General features: G+C 34.5%; 2 long non-coding RNA genes across 2 annotated transcripts; both read right to left on the reverse strand.

The window, feature by feature from the left end:
- Positions 1-97: 97 nt before the first annotated feature.
- LOC149241950 (uncharacterized) lies at positions 98-424 on the reverse strand. The gene is made up of 2 exons (XR_016245679.1): positions 338-424; positions 98-151 (listed from the first exon to the last, which is right to left on the reverse strand). It is a non-coding gene; the product is annotated as an uncharacterized LOC149241950 (long non-coding RNA).
- A 2997-nt stretch (positions 425-3421) lies between these two features.
- Positions 3422-5604, reverse strand: LOC149241951 (uncharacterized). Its single transcript, XR_016245680.1, has 5 exons — positions 5026-5604; positions 4832-4913; positions 4538-4666; positions 3648-3728; positions 3422-3551 (listed from the first exon to the last, which is right to left on the reverse strand). It is a non-coding gene; the product is annotated as an uncharacterized LOC149241951 (long non-coding RNA).
- Between the last annotated feature and the right edge of the window lie 6151 nt (positions 5605-11755).

The raw sequence follows: 11755 nt of genomic DNA on the forward strand, positions 1-11755 counted from the left end.
CAAGTAAGTTCCCCATACATACATTGTTCACCTTTATGCATAAGGTGAGTAAATCCCCCATACATATACATACCTTCTCCACCTTTGCCCATTACACTTGTGAACTATGGATCATCCCTCCACACTATTCAATCCTTAATTTGTATTGCATCTAAATTTCAACAAACACACATGATACAATGATGGAGCAACATATGAGTTAAATAAAAGCAGAAAAAAAACCATATAATTATGGTTTTTGCCTCTACAAAACAAATAAATATGAAGCACCAAATGATTTAAATTAAAAAATGATAAAACTATATACCAGTATATAAGTAAATTCCTTGATACATACCTCTATTGCCATTGCCCACTACACTTTTGGAACTAAACCAAATCACTTGTTTGATTGCTTCCCTCTCACCCACAAAAACAAGAAAAATAGAAAAGGGGAGCGCACGAGAAGAAAAAACAAAAGAACAAAAACAAGAAAAATAGAAAAGGAGAGCGCATAAGAAGAAAAAAATATCAAACCGCAAATTAGCATGGCCATGCCAACAAATGTGAAAAAAACCAAAGAACAAAAATAAACAAAACAAGAGGAAAATCACAACCATAACTAAATACAACAAAACTAATAAAAAGATAAAAAGAAAAGAAAAACAACAAACGGAGACACCAATCTGCAACACCAAAACGTGTTGATGGCCAACTAATAATACCCTGCACACCAAAAATATGAGTAATATTAAATACAAAATGTTGAGTAACATGAAAAAAATATCAAAATATCTTATGAGAAATCTTAATTAGAAACAAACAATATTATGAGTAACCTTATGCACAAGATTATGAGTAACCTTATGCACAATTAATCAAACCTAAATCGTTAATAGGTAGGAAAATGTTGTATTAGAAAGGAGAAAGACCTTGTAAAAAATCATAAATAGATTTTGCACAGAAAAGAACTCACCTCTACCTTTGTCTTTACATTAAACTCTACTACAATATCCCTCTGATAAATATATCTCAGTGGTTTAACTAGTGATTCTTCACATCAAATTATCTGCATTGCACTCAATAAGACATTATGAAAAAAACTAAATACACACAAAATGTTATGATATATTATGACTAATTTTATATACTAGAAAGTACAATTTATGTAAAGACTAAAAATCATTAACCCTAAATAGATAACGAGGATAATTGTATATAGGTAATATTGGATGATATATGAATATTTTCTCCAATAGAATACTCACACATAACTTTTCCTTTTCCTTTGCACTCTACCACAGTCTCCCATTCACAAATACATTTCGACACTTTAGTTAGTGATTCTCCACATTTACATTACTTGCATTACAATGTATGTGGTCAATAATTAGATAGATGACAAATAATGTAAGTTGCCTTGAATTTAAGTACAAGGAAGATTGAACCATGCATATCACCTTAATCTTTGCCTTCGACCACCATGCTTTATGCTTGTGTAACCATGGGTTCACTCAGTGTGCTCATGTAATGATGGGTTGTCATGACCTGGTTTAAGTTACCACACAATGTACCAAACAAACGCTTAGATATATTATGAGAAATCATAAACCAAAACAAAATGTCTTATGAGTAATATTATGCAAAAGTACATCTTATGTAATGCCCAAAAATCATAATTCTTCAATAAGAAAGGGGGAAGGAAAACGATTGTAATGAAATGAAAAGATAACCATGTCTAACCAAAAGGGAACACACTTTTTTCCTTTGTTCTCCTAAACATTTGCAAGTCTCTTTCATACAAAAAAAAAAATCGTAGTTTCCTCAATACTACGCACCACCTTGCTTTACCCACATTTGCATAAAACCCATTATATAAATAAATCTCAAATAATATAATATGCATCTAATTTAAAAATGAGTTTTGTAACAAAATATAACTCACTCTCTATATTTGGTTCAAAGTTCTACCTTTGCTATGGCGACTCACATCTCTCTCACACAAAGAGAATAGTAGTTTCACGTGTTCCTTCACCTTTCTTAATCTATGTCACATCTACATTTCGACAAACACACATGATATAATGATGTAGAAACATACGAGTTAAATAAAAATGGACATAAAACTATATAATTATGTAGTAACAAACAAGTTCCCCATACATACCTTGTCCACCTTTATGCATAAACAAGCAAATCCCCCATATATATACATACCTTCTTCACCTTTGCCCATTACACTTATGAACTACCATGGATCATCCCTCCACACTATTCAGCACTTAATTTTTATTGCATCTACATTTCAACAAACACTCATGATACAATGATGGAGCAACATATGACTTAAATAAAAATTGACATAAAACCATATAATTATGGTTTTGCATCTACCCTTGTTATAGTGCTCCTCTGTCTTCCTTAACCTACATTGCATTTAAATTTAAATGCATGAGATAAGTACGAAGCACCAAATGAGTTAAATTAAAAAGGATAAAACTATATACAAGTAAATTCCTCAATACATACCTCCATTTCCATTGCCCACCACACTTTTGGAATTAAACCAAATGACTTGTTTGATTGCTTGCCTCTCACCCACAAACCCAAAACAAAAGAAAAAAACAAGAAAAATAGAAAACGAGAGCGCATAAGAAGAAAAAAAAAAAACATCAAACTACAAATTAGCATGGCCATGCTCACAAATGTGAAAAACAAAAAAACAAAAAACAAAAATAAACAAAACAAAAGGAAAATCACAACAATAACAAAAAACAACAAAACTTGTAAAAAGATAAAAAGAAAAGAGAAACAACAAATGGAGACACTAATCTGCAACACCAAAATGCGTCGATGATGAACTAATAACACCCTGCACACAAAAAGTACGAGTAATATTAAATACACAATGTTGATTAACATGGAAAAATATCAAAATATCTTATTAGAAATCTTAATTAGAGACCAACAATATTAGGAGTAACCTTATGCACAAGATTATGAGTAACCTTATGCACAATTAATCAAACCTAAATCATCAAGAGAGAGGAGAACGTTGTATTTGAAAGGAGAAAGACCTCGTAACAAATCATAAATAGATTTGGCACAAAAAAGAACTTACCTCTACCTTTGTCTTTACCTTTATCTCTCTGATAAAGATCTTTCAGTAGTTTAACTAATGCTTCTTCACATTCCATTATCCGCATTGCATTGCACTCAAGAAGACATTATGAAAAAAAACTAAATACACACAAAATGTTGTGAGATATTATAAATAATTTTATGCACTAGAAAGTACAACTTATGTAAAGACTAAAAATCATAAACCCTAAATAGATAATGAGGGACGATCGTATCTAGGTAAATAGTGGATGATATATGAATATTTGACCTAAAAGAAAATTCACACATACCTTTGCATCTGCCTTTGGTAAATAGTGGATGATATATGAATATTTGAGCTAAAAGAAAATTCACACATACCTTTGCATCTGCCTTTGCACTCTACCACAGTCTTCTACTCACAAATACATTTCAACACTTTAGCTAGTGATTCTCCACATTTACATTACCTGCATTACAACGTACGTGGTCAATAATTAAATAAATGACAAATAATGTATGATGCCTTGAATTTAAATACACGCAGATGGAACCATACATATCACCTCAATCTTCACCTTCACCCACTATGCTTGTGTAACCATGGGTTCACCCAGTATGCTTGTGTAATCATGGGTTGTTAGGACCTGGTTTAAGTTGCCACACAATGTACCAAAAATATGCTTAAATATATTATGAGAAATCATAAACCAAAACAAAATGTCTTATGAATAATATTATGCATAAGTACATCTTATGTAATGACCAAAAATCATAATTCCTCAATAAGGGGGAAGGAGAACGATTGTAATGAAATGAGAATATATCCATGTCTAACCAAAATAGAACACACTTTTTTTCCTTTGTTCTCCTAACCATTTTCAAGTCTTTCTCATACAAAAAAAAATCATACGCACCACCTCGCTTTACCCACATTTTCCTAACACTCATTATATAAATAAATCTCAAATAATATAACATGCATCTAATTTAAAAATTAAAAATGAGCTTTGTAACACGATTGTAATGAAGCAAGAATATATCCATGTCTAACAAAAATAGAACACACTTTTTTCCTTTGTTCTCCTAACCATTTTCAAGTCTCTCTCATACAAAATAAATGTACGCACCACCTTGCTTTACCCACATTTTCCTAACACTCATTATATAAATAAATCTCAAATAATATCATATGCATCTAATTTAAAAATGAGTTTTGTAACAAAATATAATTCACCCTCTATCTTTTCTTAAAAAATCTACCTTTACTATGGTTACATCTCTGTCACGCAAAGAGAATAGTAGTTTCAAATGTTCCTTAGCTTTTTTAATTTATGTCACATCTACATTTCAACAAACACATGATACAATGATGAAGTAACATATGAGTTAAATAAAAATGGACATAAAACTATACAATTATGTAGTAACAAATAAGTAAGTTCACCGTACATACCTTTGTTCACCTTTATGCATAAACAAGCAAATCCCTCGTACATATGCATACTTTCTTCACCTTTGCCCATTACAATTGTGAACTGTGGATCATCCCTCCACACTATTGAACCCTTAATTTGTATTGCATCTACATTTCAACAAACACACATGATACAATGATGGAGCAACATATGAGTTAAATAAAAATGGACATTAAACTATATAATTATGTAGTAACAAACAAGTAAGTTCTCCATACATACCTTGTTCTCCTTTATGCATAAAGAAGCAAATCCCCCATACATATACATACCTCCTTCGTCTTGGAGCATTATACTCGTGAACTATGGATCATCCCTAAACCCACACTATTCAATTCTTAATTTGTATTGCATCTACATTTCAACAAACACACGTGATACAATGATGGACCAACATATGAATTAAATAAAAATAGACATAAAATCATATAATTATGTTAATAAAAAACAAGTTCCCCATACTTACATTGGTCACCTTTATTCATAAACAAGAAAATTCTCTCATTTTTACCTCCTTTGCCTTTGCCCATTACACTCGAGGACATGGATCATCGCTAAACCCACACTATTTTCAACAAACACACATGATACAATGATGGAGCAACATATGAGTTAAATAAAAATGGACATAAAATCATATGATTATGTTAGTAACAAACAAGTTCCCCATACATACCTTGGTCACCTCTATGCATAAACAAGCAAATTCTCTCATACGTACCTCCTTTGCCTTTGCCCATTACACTCGAGCACTATGTATCATCGCTAAACCCACACTATTCAACCCAAAAGAAAATGTGAACAAAAGAAAATTAAATAAAAAAACACATAATAAATAAATATCAAACCAAAAATTAGCATGGCCATGCTCACACATACAAAGATATAACAACCATAACATGAAAAACATAAAAGAAAACAACAAAGAAAAAAATAGAACCATAAATACAAAAATAAAAAATAAAAATAAAGACAAAAAGACAAGTAAGAATAGCACTATAACTAAAGCATCCATGGCGAACAAAAATAACAAAAATAAAGACAAAAAAACAAATAAGAATAGTGCTATAACTAAAGCATCCATGGCGAACCAAGGGCATCCTGCATATCAAATAATAAACAAGTATTTTCACCAAGGACATCTTGCATATCAAATAATAAATAAGTATTAAATAGAGACTAAAAAATATTTTGAGAGATATTAAATACACATCAAATATTGTGAGAATTATGAAACAAAGATCAAAATATCTTATGAGAAATCTTAGTGGAGACTGTAAATATTATTATTAATCTTATTCACTAGAAAATACATCTTATGCAAACCCCAAAAATCATAAACACTAAATAAGTAAGGAGGGAGGAGATCTAGAGTATTTGTAATAAGAAAGATTACATAGCAGATCATACATGGCATTTGCATCAAAAGAAAAATAACCTCAACCTTTGCCTCTGCACTCTACTACAATATGTCTTTCATGGACTTTCATGGAAATAGTTCAATAGTTTCATCACAAATCCTCCACATTCATTTACCTACATTGCATTACATTCAATAATTAAACAAATGATTAATAATGTAAGATGTCTCAAATTTAAACAAAAACACATATGGGACCATACATATATGTTGCTGTAAAATAGGTCCCATATCAAAGCATGCATGGGTTTTACACCAAATAAGAACCAACAACAGCAAAAAAAACCAACAAAACTAACAAAAATAAAACAAGTAAAGAGAAACATTGATCTTATGCAAAACCCAAAAATCATAAACACTAAATAAGTAAGGAGGGAGGAGATCTAGAGTATTTGTAATAAGAAAGATTACATAGTAGATCATACATGGCATTTGCATCAAAAGAAAACTAACCTCAACCTTTGTCTCTGCACTCTACTACAATGTCTCTTTCATGGAAATAGTTCAATAGTTTCATCACAAATCCTCCACATTCTTTTACCTATATTGCATTACATTCAATAATTAAACAAATGATTAATAATGTAAGATGTCTAAAATTTAAACAAAAACAAATATGGGAGCAAAATAGGTTTCCATATCAAAGCATGCATGGGTTTTACACGAAATAGGAGCCAACAACAACAAAAAATTAAAAAAATTAAAACAAGTAAATAGAAACATTGATCTACAACCCCAAAATGCATTGGTGTCCAACCAAGGACACCCTACACACCAAAAAAAGTATTAAGCAATATTAAATACACACAAAATGTTCTAAGAAACATGGAACAAATATCAAAACATTTTATGAAAAATCTTACTTAGAGATTAACAATATTATGAAAACATTTCCAAGCAAATTTGATACCAACAACAGTGATGAATGGAACAACAGGCATGGTATCTTATTTGAAAGGTTACTTCAAGATTGAACTCCGATTAAAAACAAGACTAAAGAAAAACAAAAGAAAACAAGTTCAAGAAAGCAAACCTATGTAGGAGAAATACCTGTGTAAGTAGATCAACCCTATTTATATAATCATAATTTTAGGGGTTTGGCCCTAAAGTAATGTTAGCAAAAATAGTATAAAGAGGAGGAAGGGTTCATTTATAAATGCATTCATGTAGGTTCATCTGGCCCTAAGTTTGTAAGGGGCACTGGATTAGTAAATCATTTATACAAGACAACCTAATGGCATTATTATTCTTCCTGATATCGCCACAAAAGTGCTTTGTGGGCTTGGACCAGGGGGGCAAAAACAAGAAGAGGTTTAGTGATTTGACACATGGAGGTGTTAGAGGATCCCTAGAGGAGCAAGGGGCAGCGAAAATCACTCAAATTGGAGGTCTAGAAATGGAGATAATATTTTTTGAAGATTATGTGCGGGCAAAGTGGCACAAAAATCAGGTCAGCCTTAGTTTAAGACAGCCCTAAAAGAGGGCTAGTTGTGCCACCCATGAAACATATAAATAAAGGGACTTGTTGAGGTTAGAAGGCATCAACCAAGTGCAAATATATCATATGTGACAGCATTTGAAGTGAGGCAGTTGCAACTCAGGAAAGAGGACAAGGACATGGAGGTTTTGGGATTGTTTTAGGTTTGTCTTATATCCATTGCAGGTATGAGTGAAGTAGAATGCAAGACGAACCCTTGCTTAGGTGTTGAACCTTGGTTGGAACAGCTTGAAATAAGGTCGCAATACACTAGAGGAACAACATTGTTAGGGACAGGTTGTATGGAAGGGAGGACGCAAAGATTGGAGGTTGTTTTGAGGACTGGTTGAGGGTTGGTTTGGTGCCCTAACAAGGCCGAAAAACTTCAAGACAATTGTGTTCAAACCTAGTTGCAGACAACTGGAAGAAGGTTCCCTTAATCAAAGGTAAATTCTCTCTAAGTTGATGGTTTGCTACGAGGCTGGTGGACCTAGTATAGGACAAATTTGTGTTGGTAATCTCAAGGATGTTGGAGGGCAACAAGGAGGTTTCCAAGGGTGCCCTAAGTGCAGTGCATTGAAGGACTAATGAGCTAATAGGAGAGGCAAAGTTGATGAGCTCATTGTTGGAGAAGCACTTCTAACAGTGATAGGAGGCAGCCCTCCTCCCCTATGTTTGTCTTCATTTGAGTAGCGTAGGAAGACAATAGTCGGAAGAAGTCCTTATGTAGCTGAGGAGCAGCAGTGGGCAAGAAGTCTCAAAGTGTTGTGGCCTTGAAGGATGAAGGAGCTGCTAGTGAGCGTGAAGACCCTATGTGTTGGTTATGGATGGACTTATGATCAGCTAGAGGGCAAATTGGAGAGTCGAATTCAGTGGCCTAAAGGAGTTGGTGCATTGATAAAGGCAGTGTGTTTTGGATACAGCAAAGTAGTTGTGATTGAGCTCTACATAAATTAGATCGTCAGTGTATCTTGTTCATGTATACTTGTACTAGTGGATGTATGAGGGTCATTATCCCTAGTATGTGAGCCCTAGACTATTGTATTAATAGTTTATTAATATATAACAAAGTTGGGTTGTTGTAAAAATTGTAAAAAGTTATATATTTTGTGCACTAGTAGATTTATTGTTATATATTATTCTACTATGCAAAGTAGTTTGTTGTGATACTTGGATTGGTAGCGTCAGTGATTGTAAGATTCTAACCTAGACTCCAATATCGTGAAAAAAGAGGACGGCCAACTTGGCTTGTTTGGAGCCAAAAATTCAATTTTCAAAATTCAAATTTTCTCTTTTGAAAAGAACATAAAGAACATGCCTTAAAAATACTCTTTCGAGAATAGCATGAAGAACATGCTTTATATTTATCATTACAATAAGAGCTAAAATATTAATTATGAAGACTAGCGATAACTACAAAAATTCAACACTCCCTCTTAGCTAGGGAGGTATTCATAATGACTATCTATATGTTCTCATGTTGACAAAATTCTCTAAGAAAAGATTATAACAATTCATCATTAGCATCAACATCATTCAATTACCATAATCCTAGTCAACAACTTTGGCTCATGGTAAATCAACATCATCAATTAGTTACCATAATTCTAGTTGGTACCTTTGACCTATGGTGCACCATCACCATAATCCTAGTCGATACTCTTGACACATGGTACATCAGTAGCATCAACTAGTCACCATGATTTTGGTTATTGATGATATACTGACTAGTCTTGGCTCACCATCATCCTGGTCAATCTCTTTGACTTGTGGTGAAACCTTAAGGACATGCTCAATCCATTTGAGTACTCTGGTCCCAAATCCAAAGGCCTCACTCTAGGCCATGATGCTAAATGGACTCACTCAACCTATCTGGAGAGTACATTGAGCCTGATGTTGAAAGGCACCCACTCAACTGAGTGATTTTGGGCCTCTAGGACCATTTTTCCTAATTATGGTCAACATACTTACACAAGAGGAAAGATTATCCTCTACTGGACAATTCTCCCTAATTTTGGTCATACTTGACACAAGGAGAGTGTTTATCCATGATGCTATCACATCAACACTCTGGACCATTTTCCCTAATCTTGGTCAACCTGACCTAGGGAGAATGACTATCCTCGATGTTGCAATTTCATCACTCCTTATTGCTAAGAGAGACATAATTAATCACTTCAAGCTTGTCCTTGAAGTATACAGACTTCATCCCAGGACAAAGGCTTTGTCAGCAATCTGCTTGACTGTAGAATAGTACTGGAGCCATAATGCTTCTTTCTGTACCATGTCTTGGTAATAGATCTCTTTGTGCTCTGACCTATCATTATGGTCATTGTCTGCACTTGATCAAACAATCCTATAAGTAGTTTTTGAAGCCATACTACTACTCGACTTGCCAACCAAGCTACAATATATTTTGCCTTTGCAAAACTAAGTGCGTCAAATATTTGTTTCCTGCTCATCCAAGAAATCATAACAGAGCACAAATTGAAGTGATATCCTAATGAACTCTTTTTGACTTCTCCCCAATTTGAATTTGTATATCTCTGTAGTGGTACTTCATTATTTGAGTCATATCTCAAACTATATCTGGTTGTGCCATAACCAACTATACCATGCTGGTACTTCAACATATGCTGAGCCACATCTTGGTTTGACCATAAGTTGATCGACTACTTCCCGGTTACCCTGACTGTGTGCTCTTTCTAAAAGAGATCATGTTTTGGTAATCCTAGTTGCTCCCTCTGCCACTGTCATTTTCTAGCATATCAGCTATCTAGTCTAACAATCTCAATGACAGTCCATCATCTTGAACTCAGAGGTCAACTCCCTCAAAAGCTAAAACATGGCTCCCTGATTGATTCCTCTATTAGGGAAGCAATTCTTTTTACCACAACTGCTCCCTCTGACACATGAGTCGTTCTACATTCGTGAGAAACAAAACATATAGGATCAACCTTGATCCATCAATCCAAGTTTGAGGTACATTCTTCTTTTTGCAATCAAGAGATTCTTTCATGACCCTCAAAGCCTTGAGGTGGTCCCATGTACACTTCTTCCTCAAAATGGCCTCTACATCCATCTGATGTAATTCCATAACATAAGCAACAATAATTTCTAATAGAAGTGTACCTGGAGAAAAATTCTTTTCACAATTCTCTCCCTCTTTCTGGGAGAGCTCTCAAATCTTGCTTTATGCTGCCAGTTACCCACCAAAAGTGGGTACGCCTAGGAGAACTTTTCTCCTATTCATCTTCTTCCAGCTGATAGCCAGCAACACCTTACAACCACTTTGTAGCATGTGATATGCCATTTTATCTCTGTCGCCTGCATCAGTTGTATGTTCCCTTGCCCATTTGTCAAGAGCACATGTTAGAAGGTGCGCAATTCGACCCACAAGGTATGTTTTTCATTGTGCAATCAGGTGATTATGCTTGTTTTTCATTTGGGAATTTTGGCATGGATTATTGGGTGACTTGGAAGAAGGAAGGGATTTGACCATTGTTTTGTTCCCGTGGGATCTTCCCTATTGGCCTATGGCTTTATGGCTTTAGGAAGGGCACTACTTGGGAAACCCTGATTTTGGTAGTGTGGTCTCATTTTCCCATTCCATATTTATCACTTCCTTCCGCACATTACGAGCCCTATTCACTATTTTTCTTTTGTGTCCAAAAGCATTGGCACACCCCCTCCCCTTGTCCACATATCTGAGTCGAGCCTAGAAACGTTGCCCCAGAGGTTGATGCAGCTAAAAGAAAGTTAAAATCATATCATGGCCACAAGCAAGAAACAAAAAGAAAAGAAAATCAAGATGGTTGGGACATTAATAATAACATGTGGGCAAAAACCAAGCATGAGCTCTACCCCTTATCATTATAGCCATCAGCTAGTTCCTTGGGCCAAAATTGCCCTTTCACATCATTAAAAAGGAACCCTTGCATGTCCCAACCCCTAGTGGGCAATGAACTGCCCCACCTTTAAGGCGGGTAATAATTGTTATACATCATTCACAACATGCTCTCATTTCCTAGATCTTCGAGCAATAATACAAAGAAAAATCAAGAAAAAGAAAAAAACAAATAAAGAGGGGTGGAAAAGCAAAGGTTGGGGTAACTCATGCAACCACGATTTCCTCCTCACATCTCTACACCCAACATGTGGACTTCCTCATTGTTGTTACCCCTTATCCCATGGTATATGGCCCTAAGACCCCTTCATCCCCATTCCTTACCATCATTACTCATATGCCACCTATTGATTGAAGGATGTACCAAGGACATGATTTTCCCCTTAGGGGTT

Source organism: Pinus tabuliformis, chromosome 8, assembly GCF_031772625.1.
Source record: "Pinus tabuliformis cultivar Carrire ecotype Pingquan chromosome 8, CPIR1, whole genome shotgun sequence".
Taxonomy (NCBI): Eukaryota; Viridiplantae; Streptophyta; class Pinopsida; order Pinales; family Pinaceae; genus Pinus; species Pinus tabuliformis.